This window comes from Elephantulus edwardii, unplaced genomic scaffold (assembly GCF_000299155.1).
Source record: "Elephantulus edwardii isolate Elephantulus edwardi_28Jun2011 unplaced genomic scaffold, EleEdw1.0 scaffold00087, whole genome shotgun sequence".
NCBI classification, from domain to species: domain Eukaryota; kingdom Metazoa; phylum Chordata; class Mammalia; order Macroscelidea; family Macroscelididae; genus Elephantulus; species Elephantulus edwardii.
The window spans coordinates 3338911-3354186 of NW_006399837.1; positions in this window are offsets into that span (position 1 = coordinate 3338911).

The following is a 15276-nucleotide window of genomic DNA, read 5'->3' on the forward strand; positions in this document are numbered from 1 at the left end:
TTCTTTTTTTTTCCCCCAAAGAAATACATTTTTATTCACATCTCTAAGTGTCAGGGGGTTTCTCCACAAAGCACTGGTAATGAACTCTAAAAGCAAATACACTGGTAGTTAGACTTAGGGTTAAGTTACCCTAAATTCATAGGAAGTAAATGCAGCCAACTTCCTATGAATTTCTTAAAAATCAGGGAAAGGTACTATGCTTTTGATGTTAATTTGTATGTCTCATTTGTATACCACACCCTGTTTTCAATCTCTCATTGTAAAGAAAAAGACACAAACACACTTGAAAAGAAAAAGAAAAATGATGCTAAGGGCAAAACTGGCATCTGACTCGACTCTGTAGTCCCAGCCATTTGATCAAGTTTCCCTCTTTTTCTCCATGAGCCTCAGGCAAGAATCACACCTTCCCTGGCTAACTTCATTTTTTATTTTTTTTTAAATGAGACTGATGATGTTGCTGTTATTAAAGGAAGCTCAAAATACTACCCACACCAGTACCAACGTGGTCATCTATGTGTCCCTTCCACTGGGGAAAAACTAAGAGGCATAGAAGCAGCTATGTCTCTAGGAACACATTTTGCTTAAAGTGAGACCTCACCTTGCGAGCAGTAAGAACCAGAACTCCCAGGATTCCGTCACGATGATTTCTTTCCGGAATCAGAGCTTGCCTTCCCTACTCACCCTTGAAGCTACTTCAGCAACGGCTCTTCCTAGTGGGCACTCAGAGGAAGTCGTTTGTTTGATGTATATATTTAATTTTGTGTACATTTTTGTGCCTCATCTGCAAATCCCATTTTCTATATTTATCTTGAAACCCTCTGAGGGCCTGCTGATGTAAACCTACTCCTCCCAAGCAAAATGAATCTATGGACCCAAAGGGAGTTTTGCAAAAATGGGGATAAATAGCAAATACAACCAAGGTCAAGGCCCAATTCTAGCATCATTTTATTGCCTTCAAACCTGAGCTCCACAGTCTTAGCAAGATACCGTCCTGGTTTTCTTTCTTTGTTGATGATTTCATTGCTGGATTAGATATATAACTTATACATAACATCTTTGCTTTGAAAGAATGGATGCTTTAGAACAAATTTCCTCTAAATCATTTTTCAAGATTTCCTCTTACTTCATTTAAAGCTGCTTTCCATTAATAATTCATCAGTACAGAGCATGTAGACACACAGACACCATAATTAGGGGGATTTCAATTACCTATGTGAGGAGGCAGGTAATTGACAATCTAATTAGTCTTCTTTCAATTACCATTTTTCTCTTCATTAGAGCAGTTAGTTAGAGAGTAGGCAAGGTTTGTAAAATATTTCAAGACCACAGCATTTTCAAGCTAGATTTAGTAAAGATTAAGGCTGGGCCCCTGCAAGACCAAGGGAGCATTAGCAACAGGAAACTGGAATCGAAGTCAACTGCTGTGTGCACCACACACATTGGAAGCTCATCAAGCAAAAAAAGATAATTCGAAGCCCTGGAGTGGAGGCTGGCAGCTGATTCAGATAGGACTTGTTCCATGTCAAAGGTAGAGATTATTCGAAATGTGCCTTTATTTAGGGAATTAATAAAAGGAGCTCTCATTTACTGACTGCTTGCCAAGAACCAGGCACCGTGCCTGACGTATAGGAGTCTCTCATTTGAAAAGCTGCATCAGCCCTCTGAAGTTAATACCATCATTATCTCCATTCCAGATGTTGTTGTTGTTATGTGCCGTCGAGTCGCTTGCAACCCATAGCAACCCTATGTACAAGAGCCCCAACCACCGTTCTATCCTGTGCCAACCTCGCCGTCTCTAACACACTCATTCCCACCACTCCACTCACAAAATTGATCCATCTCATTGAGGGTCTTCCTCTTCTGCACTGTCCCTCCACTCTCCCAAACATGATGTCCCTCTCTAAGGACCAGTCCCTCCTTGCAACATGCCCAAAGTAAGTCAGACAAAGCTCCAGAATCCTTGACCCCAAGGAGCATTCCATCTTCACCCTCTCCAGAACAAACCTGTTTGTTCTCCTAGCAGTCCATGGTATATTCAACACTCTTCTCCAGCACCACAGCTCAAAGGCATCAATTCTCTATCATCCCCTATTCATTGTCCAGCTCTCCGATGCATAGCACATCATTGAGAACACTATAGCTCAGATCAGACACACCTTAGTCTCCAGCCTAATATCATTGCTCTTCAGTACACTTGAGAGGGCCCTCACAGCTGACTTTCCCAATGCAATTCATCTCTTAATTTCCTGGTTGCTGGTACCAAGAGTGTTGACTGTGGAGCCAAGCAAACTAAAACTGCTAACTATCTCAATCTCTTCACGATCCATACTGATGCTGCCAATTGGGCCAGTGGTGAGAATCTTTGTTTTCTTGATGTTGAGCTTCAATTCGTATTGAAGGCTTCAGTCCTTGACCTTCTGCAGCAAGCGCTTCAGGTGCTCCTCAGTTTCAGCAAGCAGGGTTGTGTCATCTGCATAACAGCAGGTTGTTGATGACTCTTCCCGCAACCCTGATGTCACATTCCTCCTCATGAAACAGCAGGCAGATGAGAAGAGTCCACTGCCCTAGATAGATACACTGACCTTAGACCAGAGGTCTAAAACTCCACACTCATTACCTATGCTTCATTTAAGTTGACTACACCTCGTCATGATACTGGGAACAGCCTTGTCCTGTCTCACACCATCCCCAACATCTCCACCATATTCAAACCCCTTGTTAGAGTCACTGCGCTAATCCACTCCATTGAGAATTGTCTTCACTTTCTCTGATGCTTTAATCTGTCATTGCCTCAGCTGTGTAAGCCAAGGATTTCATCATCGTAACTTCTTTCCGGAAATCAAAACTGGATTTCCTTGCTCACTTTTGAAGACACCTCGATAAAAACTTTTTTTACTCAGAGGCGGCAATTTTATAGGGGATGGGGGTTTTATACCAATGAAGGAATTTTACTTTTCAAAGAAAAGAGTGAACTGGGGGGGAAGGGTGGGCAGGGAGAAAAATGCAACAATGCATGAATGGAAATCCAAAGTCTCTGTAAACGTTCATTAAAATTTAAAAAAAAATTTTAAAGTTGTAGATTTCAGAAGCCCTAACAAAGATTTCAACTCATCCTCCCACAGATCAGCTAACTGTTCCAGCCTGGACAAGGATTTTAGTTCACTGGATCTCAATCTTCTCATTTCTAGAATAACATTCATACTTTTGTGCTATTATAAGAACCGAGAGAGCTAATTTTTTTAGTACTTAACAGGGTAGTTGGAAGATAAAATGATGCTCAGAAAACGGTATTGGTTTCCCTCCACCATTCTGAATATTAGTAAACCCACAGCTGACTTTTTCTTGATGGTTTTGTATGGATGCATATGTGTAAAACTATTCATATAGAAAGGGTTTTTGTTTGCCAGTGAATTTGTTCCTACTCAAGCACACCCTAAAGGGCGAGCATAACTAGGTCCTAGTGCTTCCTAGGCTACAGTCCTTATGAAATCAGTGGCTGGGGAATTCACACCACCAACCCTTCAGTTAGCAGCCAAAGGCTTGAGAAATGATGACACTAGAGATCCGTTCTGATAACCATATTTCTAAGGGAATAAAACCTTGTCTGGCCCTATACCACTGTCATAGTTGGTAGAAGTTTGAGGTCAGGATTTTAGTCGTTGTGCAGTGCTTTCCAACCCAGAGAGCTCACCTTCCAGCACCACCCTAGACATTATTCTTTTAAAAAAAAATTAACTTGGTTTGCTTACAAAGTTCAAATACATTTTGTTTCTCATTACTCTTCATTCACATTGCATTTCACACAATCATTCCCATGTATTTTACAAAATTCATCACCATTGGACCTTGCCCATCATTACCCTGTCTTTTCAGGTCCCTGCCTGATCCTTCCCATTTCTTCCCTTCACCTACCAAATTGTGCTACCCTGTAGTTTCTTCCCTACCTATCCTCACCCCTCTGCTCTCATCCTGTCACCTCTTGGGTCCGCATACATATTTAACTAGTTATCCTTCTATTTTTATAATAATGGTCTTCTGCATTATTTGTCTTTATGAGACTGAGTTCACTCAGTATAACACTCTTCCGTCTCTTCCCAAGTTATGTAATATTTTTTTTAAATTCATTGCTTCTGAGTATTATATAGCATTTCATTGTGTGACTGTACAATTTCTCAATCCATTCAGTTGGGCCTGGACATTTGAGCTGTTTCCATGGTCTTGCAATGGAGAATAATGCTGCCATGAACACTGATGTACAAATCTCCATTTGTATTTCATTTCTAATATCCTTGGGGTATGTTCTTAGTAGTGTTAATAGCTGAGTCACAGAGTTTCTGTGTTGACTTTTTTTAATAAAACTTTTACTCTAATTGTGATTTTAATGAAAGTTTTCAGAAAAGTTAGATATTCGTTCATTCATTGTTACACATTCCCGCCTTCTCCCTCCTTTTCCTCTACCCAAGTACACTTTTGTGTTTTCTTTTTATAAATATTCATTCATGGTTGCACAATTACTTCCCTCTCTCTCCCTTCCCACCCCAGAACTGCTCAACTTTTTGAGGAAATATCAAACTGCCTTCCAGAGTGGTTGTACCATTTTACAATCCAACCAACAGTGTAGGAGAGTTCTCCCCTCTCCACATCCTCTCCAACTTTTATTGCTTGCTACCCTTCTAAACTTTGCCACTGCTACTGGGGTGAGATGGTATCTCATTGTGATTTTGATTTGTATCTCTCTCTTAATGCCAGTGATTTTTGACATTTCTTCATATGTCTGTTGGCTATCTGAATGTTTTCCTCTGTGAAAAGTCTTTCCATGTCTTTTGCCCATTTTGTAATTGCATCATCAGTCTTTTTCTTCTGGAGGCCCAGAAGTATTCTGTAAACTTATGAGACCCTTCCTTGTCTGAGATGCTATTACCAATTTTTTTCTCACCCTATTGGAAAAAGTTTTTGACGCACACAGAGATTTCATCTTTAGAAAGTCTCATTCATCAATTTTATTCTCTCTAGGTTGTGCATTCTGTCTGTATTTACCAGCCTCTTTATACCATAGATTAGTCCTTCTAAGCTTGATACCCATTTGTCTCATAAAATTTATTATTTTAGACTTTACTTCTAGGTCTCTGATCCACTTTGAGTTGATTTTTGTGGATGATATGCAATGTGGATCATGTTTCAGCGTTCTGCAGGTAGCAGTCCAGTTTTATCAGCACCATTTGTTGAAAAGGCTGTCATTTCCCCATTTGATAGGTTTTCTTTCCTTGTTGAATATCAGCTGCTAATAGATAAGAGAGGCCCATTTCTGGGTTCTCAATTCTGTTCCATTGGTCTATGTGCCTGTCATTTACCATGCTGTTTTGATTACTACTGCTATGTAGTATATTTTGAGGTCTGGGAGTGCTATGATTCCCACTTCCTTTTTGTTTTTCAGAAGTGCTTTGCTTACTTAGGGTCTCTCTTTTTCAAATAAACTTGACAATTTCCCTTTTTACTTTCTTAAAAATTAATTTGGTATCTGTTTGGAGATCACAATTGAACATGCAGATTGCTTTGGTAGAATTGTCATTTTCACAATATTGAATCTTTCTACCCATGAACAGGGCATATTTTCCCATTTATTTAGGTCTTCTATTGTGTCTTGCAGAAATATTCTGTAGTTTTCTTTGTACAGGTCTTTTGTGTCCCTAGTTAGGTTCTTTCTCAGCTAGACACACTTACACTTTGGGCAAACTCCATAGTCTTGAATTTACACTGTGTCTATCTATTTCTTCCTCAACTGCCTTCAGGGATCAGAACTCTAAGGAGCATTGATCAGCTAAGAACAAGTAGCTACCAGGGGTAATTCAGGCACTACTGTATGGATGGAAGGACTGTTTTATGGACTTGAAATACTGGCATCATTCATATTACCAAATGGGGGAAATTGCTTATTTTAACTACACATGAGTCTTGTTCTGCCTGTAATAAAAATTCTAGCCAGAAGCTTGGCTCCACTGAATCTTACCAGAAATAAAACTTTTGCCCGGGCTTTTTATATGATGCACTTAGTTCACACACTTCCATAATGAAACATCAATATTTCCTTTGAATCAGTTATATCTCTGTGAAGGGAATCAGTTAACCTAAGAATTAGGATTTCTGACCATATCTTTGCACATATTAGCTATTTTAATTGCATAGAGGGCAAAGTTCAGATCTTCATTCACAGTGTCCATTCCATTGAAGTCTAATTAACAACAATTTAAATGAGTTGTTTAACTTTTCTTGTTCTTTGAATACCAACAGATAGCAAATCCTACTTGGCATATTTGAGTTCACTTTATGTAGTATCTTTGAGTTCTGATTCTATTTTATGATCCCAGGGTTCAGCTAGTTGGCAACCTCTGGCCACTGTTTTAGCTGAAAAGAGAAATAAAGTCACTGTTAGGCACATGCATAGCACTACTTGTTGATGGGTCTTCCTCCAATTATGATGCCACTTTTCTCCTCATAAAGACCAGCCTCCAGAATGATCTGTTCTGCATATAGATTGAAGACATACAGAGAGAGGAAGCATCTCTGACACACCCCTTTTCCGATTTTGAACCATGCAGTGTTTCTCTGCTCTATTCTTGAAGACTGCTTCCTAGTCCAAATATAGGTTTTGCATGAACACGATCAGATGTTCTGGGATTCCCATTCTCCTCAAAGTTAGCTACAGTTTATTGTGATGCACACAGTCAAATGCCTTTGGAGAGTCAATGAAACACAGACATTTTTCTAGTACTTTCTGCATTCCATCAAGATCCACCCAACATTGGTAATGATGTCCCTAGTGCCACAGCCTCTTCTAAACCCTGTGCTCCTGGTAGTTCTCTGTTGATGTACTGTTCCATTTGTTTTTGAATAATCTTCATTAAGATTTTCCTTGCATGTGATATTAGTGTTATTGTCCAATAATGTCCATACTCTGTCAGATCATCCTTTTTAGAATGGGAATAAATAGAATGGGAATAAATATATATCTCTTCCAGTCACCTGGCCAGGTCTTCCAGATTTTTTTGCCCAACTTGGTGAACACATCCAAGACAGCATCTGTTTACTGAAATATGTAAATTGGCATTCTATCAATTCCTATGACCTTGTTCTTTGCCAATTCCTTCAGAGCAGCTCGAACTTACTCCTTCATCACCATTGTCTCTTCATAAAGATTAATCAAATTCTTTTGTGTCAGTCAATACTTTTTTGGTACAATGACTCCGGGTACTTCTTCCATCTTCTTTTGATAGATCCTGGATTATTCAATATTCTGCCCATAGATAGCATCTTTAAGTATTGTAATTCAATCCATTAATTTGTTCTTCAGTTCCTTTAGCATAAGAAATGCTGAGTGAGTTGTGCAGATGACACAACCTTGTTTGCTAAAACTGAGGAGGACATGAAGCATCTTCTGTAGAAAGTCAAAGACTGCAGTCTTCAATATCAATTGAAATTCAGCATCAAGAAAACAAGATTTCTTACCATGAGGCCAATTGACAGCACCTTGATTGATGGAGAAAAGATTGAGATTGTTAACAATTTCAGCTTGTTTGTGTCCACAACTCTCCTGGAATGAGCATCCAAGACATCAAAAGGATTTTTTTTAAACTAGGAATTGGATAAGGAAAGTCCACTGTCAGGGATCTCTCCAGAGAGCCAAAGTGCAAAAATGTTAGTCTAGAGACTAAGGTGTGCCTGATTCAGGCCATAGTCTTTGCAATTACTTGCTATGCAAACAAGCATGACAGAAGAATCATCATCTGTGGTACTGGAGAAGAGTATTGAACATACCATGGCCTGCCAAAAGAACAAACAAGTCTGTCCTGGAGAAGGTGAAACCAAGTTGCTCTCTTAATGCAAAGATTTTGAAGCTCCATCTCACATACTTTGGGGGACATCATATTTGGAAGAATGGAGGAGATGAAGACCCCGGATGAGATAGATTGGCACAATGTCTGGGGTAAGAGGGGCAGGTGTGTCAGAGACATTGAGATTAGCTCAGGATGGGACATAGTTCCGAGCTATTGTACACATTGGGCAGCTGTGAGTTGCAGGCGACTCAAGGACACATCACAACAACATCTACATTCAGAGTTCGTAAGTAATATCAAGCAATGTCCTTGACTGTAGGACTTCTCCAACTCTCAAAAGATCTCCAGTATTGACCATTTGTCAAACTAAGACTGTTGAACTAACATAGTTCCTCTCTCGAATGCCATCTGCTTTCCTACTCATCACTATCTAGTCAGAAAAGACCCATAGCTGACTGTGCAGCAGATTTTCAGGGGCTATAAACCACACAGCAGGGGATGGCCCATCTTTCTCCTAAAGAGCAAACTGGTGATTTTGGATGCCTTTGGGTTGACAGCACAATTCCCTACCCATAAGAATGAGATCACCAATGTGGTGTGTTTTGGATTTTTTTTAATATGATGTATATTATTTTTTAAATGTGATCAAGCTATAGACTTTTTTCCTGTCAAAAATATACTACTTCAAAGAGGAAGGAACAAAAAGAACAAATCCATCGCCACCAACAAAAAGACAATATTCAGTTAACCTTGTTCATTCTCATGCCCACGGCTTCTTTAGTTCACCAACTGTCATAAATTTGCTTCCTCCAAGCACAAAAGCTTTCTTTGAGGTTCAGAGGTTGAGTTTTATCTGCCCCGAGGGGATACAGGCTTGTTCTCCTCTGCATTCAGAGGACTCACGAGGCCTGTTGCTGGCCTCTTTTGAAAGGGGCTTGGTTTTCTAACGAATGAGTTGTGAAATGATGTTGGAGCCTTCCAGAAAGACAGAGGAGGCTGCCTTGTCCTCCTCATCTGTCCGCTGCACTTCAAAGCACAGCCAACACCTAAGCAAATCAATCCACGCTCGGCACTTCTGAGAAACATTAGCTCCCCAAGGCCAGCGGAAGATCAGGATGGCAGCGCCACTCGCACTTTTTGTTTCCTTTTAGGTAAAGAAAAACAGATCCATTTGCATCCTGTTAAAATTATTTTCAGGTGGTAGGCTCATTCTACCACAAGGTATAACTTGACCACTGGCTAAGATTAACTTTTGGTTAAAGATTTAACACTTCAAAGACACTCTTGGAAGTGATTAGAAACAAGCAAGGACAAAGATCCCCAGGTAAATTTCTAACCCATCCGAATGTCTGTCTGCCATGCTATGCAACGTCACTGTCGAGCCGGAGCTGATTCTCTAGAAGGTTTTCAGAGGCAGTAAATCTCATGGAAGGAGATCACCCATTTTTGTCAAACAGAACAACAGATAGATTTGAACCATGTGCCTTTAGGTTGGCAGGGCAACTCCTTAGCAGTAGGCTGACAGAGCCATTTGTGGAAGAAGTCATGTTATTCAGTATAACTGTAATATACGTACATACACACACACACACACACACACACACACATATATATATATAACTATAATATACGTATGTTGTTGTGTACCGCTGAGTTAGAACCGACCCATAGCTGACTCTGGTAGGTTTTCAGAGGCAGTTAGTCGCACGGGAGGAAACTGCCCATGCTCTCTCACAGAGCTGCTTGACTTAAGGATTTCAGCACTAGGCGATAGATAGATAGATAGATAGATAGATAGATAGATAGATAGATAATGGAAAGACAGATAGATAGATAGATAGATAATAGAAAGACAGATAGATGTCGATGTAGAGGGGCTTCGGGCCTTTCGTTCATAGGGTCACTATGAGTCATGCTCGACTCGAAGGCAGTCAACAACAATTATCTATGCATCAACAACAACAACAATATATATAGTTGTTGATTGCCATCGAGTCAAGCACAACTCATAGCAAACCTATGAACAAAAGACCTGAAGCCTTTTTATAACTATCATTTCTTAAATTTCATAAAGTTTTCAGAGACATGTTGTTTAGAAAGTGAATGCTACTCCTGCTTCCAAATATGTTGTTGTTGTTATTTGATGCCATCAAGTCGTAGATGACTCATAGCGACCCTATGAACGAATGGCCTGAGCACTGTTTGTACATAGAGTTTCAGGAGGCAAGCCATTTTGGAAGTGGATGCCACTCCTGCTTCCAGGCTTGATTTAGTCGGGAAGCTCCAGCCAGCACTGTCCACCATGAGTACCCATTACCATGACTGGCACATCACTGTCACAGTCTTCAGCATCACAACTTCCAAATATATACATTTAAATATATATTCTGGCTGTGACTCAGTGGCCCAGGTACAACAGAAGGGAACTCCAGCATATTGTTGTTGCAGTCTCTGTCAATTTATCTCATTAGCATAACAATGGGGGGAAATGATATGTGAAATGTGAATGATGAACAGAAAGAAAAAAAAGCCTGTACTGCTTCTGCATCTTGAAGTTCAAGTTCTTGTGCCCCCTTCTTCCTTCTCTTCCTCAACTCTATGATTCTCTGAAAAATTTTTGTTAAAATAACACATAGAAATTTTTCTTTAAAAAAAGCAAAACGCCTCTTTTCCTAGGACAAAAAGAGTTTTATCTTTAAAATGCCTTGAACAATTTTAAATACAATCTCTTTGCTTTACATGCAACATTCTTAGAACATTTCGGTCACACCTCTCCCATTGTTCTCGTAGAATATGGTCTTAGAATCACAATGACACATTTATTCACCTCTGGAGTGCTCTAACCCAAACCCAAACCCAAGACCTGTTGTCCAGCTCACAGCAATTCTGTGGGACAGAGGACTACTACCCCAGGGGGCTTCCAAGGCTATAATCTTCCAGAAGAAGATGGTCATATCTTTTTCCTAAGGAGTCTCTCAAATGTGGATCTTAATGGGTCAGCAGCTAATCACTTAACAATTGCACCACCAGGGGTCCTTGCCTCATTCCACTAAACATATACACAATAGAGGAAACTTGAAGTTCAACTTCCTTTTTGCAAAGATTTTTTTGTTATTAAAAGTCATTGAAATTATGAATGAATGAAAAAAATCCAACTTTTCTATAAACTTACACTAAAATCACAATGAAAAAACATTTGTTTAAAAAAATAAGTCTTTCAAGTTGTTGCAGAGGGGAGAAGGAAAGCAGGGCAACTACAGAGCACCCCAGAAGTAATAGTCATTCATTTAGCATCCCGAGTGGGGCCTGAGCAATATTTAACAGTTGGGCTATTGGAATGTCTGGGTCTGGGCTCACATTTGTAGCTTCTAGCTCTCATGAATACGCTGGATCTTCTGAGCTCAACACTAAAACTGCATTTAATGTTTCCCCAAACCAAAACCTCACTGCCCTCAAGTTGTTTCCAACTCATAATATTTCCCAGTTGAGTATATTTTGGCCAAAGTCGGAGCTGCCAACCATGAAATAGATTAGATTGTTCTCTTTTGATCGTTGAGATCACAGAGACCAAGCATCAGCAATCAATACCATTATTTTTGTCATTTTTATCAACCACGTGACTCCCCAATTTGTACCACAACTGCCAATTATCACAGCTGAAAGAAGCCTGAAATCCCCACAGAACAGTGGCTACAAGAGCCCTCATGTAGGGCAAGTTCAATTTTCCTGTACCTGCATCTGCAAAATGCAATGCCAGCAAGCAGCTTTTCATTTCATGAAGCATTCTAGCAAAAGCAGTCAGGGTCTGCCAGGGCTGTAGGCAGTCTTCTTGTCATTAGATAGGAAAAGCGTCGCTTGGTAGTACGAGGCCTATGAAACTTCCTGGGCGTTCCTCTTATTTTTACGTAAGCCATGTGTGTTATTATTTTCCTGCTTCCATGGATGAGTCTTTCACTTCAGCAACTTTTGCAAATTTTGGGATTCGGCCAGGCTCTACTGCTAGCTTGTGGCTGTCCTGGGGACCAGACTGCTTCTCTCCTGTGTCTCTCCTGCCCAGAGACCCTGACGTAGCACTTTAAACCTCGAAGGCAGTCCAATTTTTATTTAGATGGTTGGATGACTTTTCAAGCTAGACAGATTTTCAACAGAGAATTCCACCTCATTTAAAAGCCAAGAATGATTGCATCCAGCTAATTGACCTGCAATTAAGAGTGACTGTAGAATTATCTCACATGAATCATTTCCCCCAGCGAGGTGACAACCAGCATCCTCTCATGTGCCATCAGAGCAGAGAGCAAGGCTTCAGGCACTCCGAAACACCATGCATTATTACATTGAGATCTATCAGGGAGACAAGCCACGTCCTCATCCTCAGCGCATGACTGGTTCTATGAATGAGATTTAACATCAGGAGTTCCATTAATCAGGGATAAGAATTATTCTTCAGAGATTATCTGACTCTGTTTCATTTAAAAAAAAAAGTAAAAATATACAGCTGACTACAGGAAAAACAAAACTTAATAACTGTGTATGTTATGCACAATCAGTTGTATAAACTACACAAGTATCAATGGGGAAAAACGTCAAGGAAGACTCCGGAAACATACAACTGTCAAGGTTGACAAGGAATTTCCCCCTTTCTATTTTCTCATACATTTTCATCTATGATTCCTCTGTATGTCATTGTTTATGTTGCTGTTTGGTGCCATCCAGGTGGTTTTGACTCATAGCCACACTGTGTGCAACAGAACAAAACACTCCCCAGGCCCGTGTTTCCTTGACTTAGGGTCACCGAGCCCCCTCCTTTTCAGTCAGGCTATCAGTCTATCGCACCGAAGGTCTTCTATACTGTGACCCCTCTGCTTCCAAGCGTGATGACCTTCTCCAGGGATCTGGGATCTTAGGTCTTCTCTTTCGGATGATGTTTGCTTGTCAAGCTATCATTTAGGCTGTTACAGGTTCTGACAGTTCTGACAGTTAAGAAAGCTGTTTTCCCTAGCATCTCTCAATTCTTAAATGTACTCAGCTTTGTAACCTTTTGCTGATTTTTTGTTTGCTTGTTTGTTTTATTACAGAAAATATAACCTTTATGAAGCACCATTCAAAACAATATTTTCTTCACCATCTGTTCTATTTTAAGTCCTATTCTCAGGGCACATAATACCTGGTGATGGGACATTGGATGAGACAGACACAGTCCCTACACTCGTAGGCCTGACTTTCCATCAGGGAGGAACAAGGGGAAAAAACATAAGCCACTCACTATAAGGCAATGTTCAGTGCTGTGGTGTGTTACAGTCAACCGGCTGTTCAGATTCTGACTTCTAACGATCTCATCGATGTCAGAGTAAAACTGAGCTCCTTAGGCTTTTCAATGATCGATTTGATCAGGACACGATTACCAGGCCTCACTGGATGGACTTATTCATGAACCTTTCCATGTACCACCAAGTGTATTAACCATAAGAACTGCTCAGAGATGGGAAGGCAGCAGGAAAGGACAAGGGTGTATCTCAGGAAAGGCATCTCTATTTAAGTGACAAGCTTGGGAACACACTTTGAAGTGGGTGTTATCTCGCACTTTTTACCACATTTTATCACCAACTGTCATAGATTGAATTGTATCTCACAAAAATAGTTGTCACCTTGGCCAAGCCATATTCTCAGCTATAGCAATTATGCAATGATGTCACTTGGCAGTTATGCTGTAGTTGTTGTTGCTAGATGCATGCTGTCAAGTTGACTCTGATTCACAGCAATCCTTCATATAATACAGTATAGTAGCATTAGCCTAAAAGTTGCCTTTTTTCAGATATTACTATTAGCCATTTCTGGTCCCCAGCTATCTTAACTGCAAACACATGATCTTGCAAATGATCAACAGGTATGGGACCAGGATAAGAGAACGAGCACATCACATCCTGGGTGGCAAGACTTAGGGAACCAAGACTTGAGGGTGACTGGAGCAGAGCTTGTTGGCAGGACCATCGTGATGACTATGACTAGAGACTGTAGCATTGTAGTGGAGAAACTATGGCAAGGCATAAGCAGAGGAGCCCTGAGACAAAGGTCACAGTTAAAGGTATTTGCTGTTTTTGATGGATGCTTGAAGGAGAAACTGATGTATAAGTGCTCTAAGATAAACGTCGCTGGATGATTTGGATTTGACTGCTGAAAACAGAACCTGGACTAACTGAGAAATTATACCTTGGAACATGGTCTAAAACCTGGACTTGTTTTGGGTGGTGTTTTTTTTTTTTCCTCTCCAACTTCTTTCCCTAATAAACCCCATTGTTGTCGGCACCACCACTGTGAGTCTGAGAGTCAGCGATGAATAAACAAAGCTCTTGCTGTTGGTGTTGCTCTGAAGAAGGCACCACAGGGCTGGGTTAGGAGCTCTTTATCTGCTTTCTACTCTGGGACAGCGAGGGCCTGTGCTATTCTCAACCCCTCTGGCCCTTTCAGAGAGATGCTCACAGCCCTGTCCTGTTATCTCCTCTTCAGACAACTGCCTAGTCCTTTATCTTACGCACAGTCTTTACTATGCTTAAGACCATTGTTGCCATCTCTGTGTCAGTCTCTTTCATTGAACCTCTTCCTCCTCTTAGCTGATTCACTACTTTTGTAAGCATGAGGTTCTTCCCCAGAGACTTGTCCTTCCTAGTAACCTCCTCAAAGTACGTGAGACAAAGTCTTACCATCTTTGCCTATAAGGAGCACTCTGTTTATACCTCTTCTAAGATTTGTTTGCTCTTTTACAGCACACACTATATTCAACACTCTATCAATACCACTGTTGTTGTATACTGTAGAGTCAGAACTGACCCATAGCGGACACTTCAGTGGGTTTCCAGAGGCAGTTAATTGCACAGGAGAAGACTGAACGTCCTTCTCCCAGGGAGCAGCTGATGGCCTTGAACCACATGCCTTTGGGATTGCAGAGCAGCTTCTTACCACTAGGCCACCAGAGCTCCCTCCAATACCACTGTTGCTGCTGCTCTTGTTAATTTTCTTTGAGTTGAGCACGACTCATAGCAACCCTATGAACAAAAGGCCTGAAGCCTCTCTACAATATCGACATTTCCCAAAGTATACCACTAAACAACTAAAATAACTACCTGGGAGAAAGATCCAGATGCACCTTTCAAAAGTAGTACTCTGGCTACATAGCCCTATGACTCAAGACGAGCTAGAGAACATTCCACATGAACGAAACTCAATTACAAGAGCTATTGTGATGTAACTGGATCCTCAACAAAGCTAGCAACCATGGGTAGTCATTTAGTAAGTTGTTGTTGCTCTTATGTGCCATCGAGTCGTTTCCGACTCATAGTGACCCTATGCACAATAGCTCTAAACCCTGCTCTATCCTGCACCAACCGCACTGCCTCTGACACACCCATCCCGATTACCCCAGTCACCGAATCAATCCATCTCATAGAGG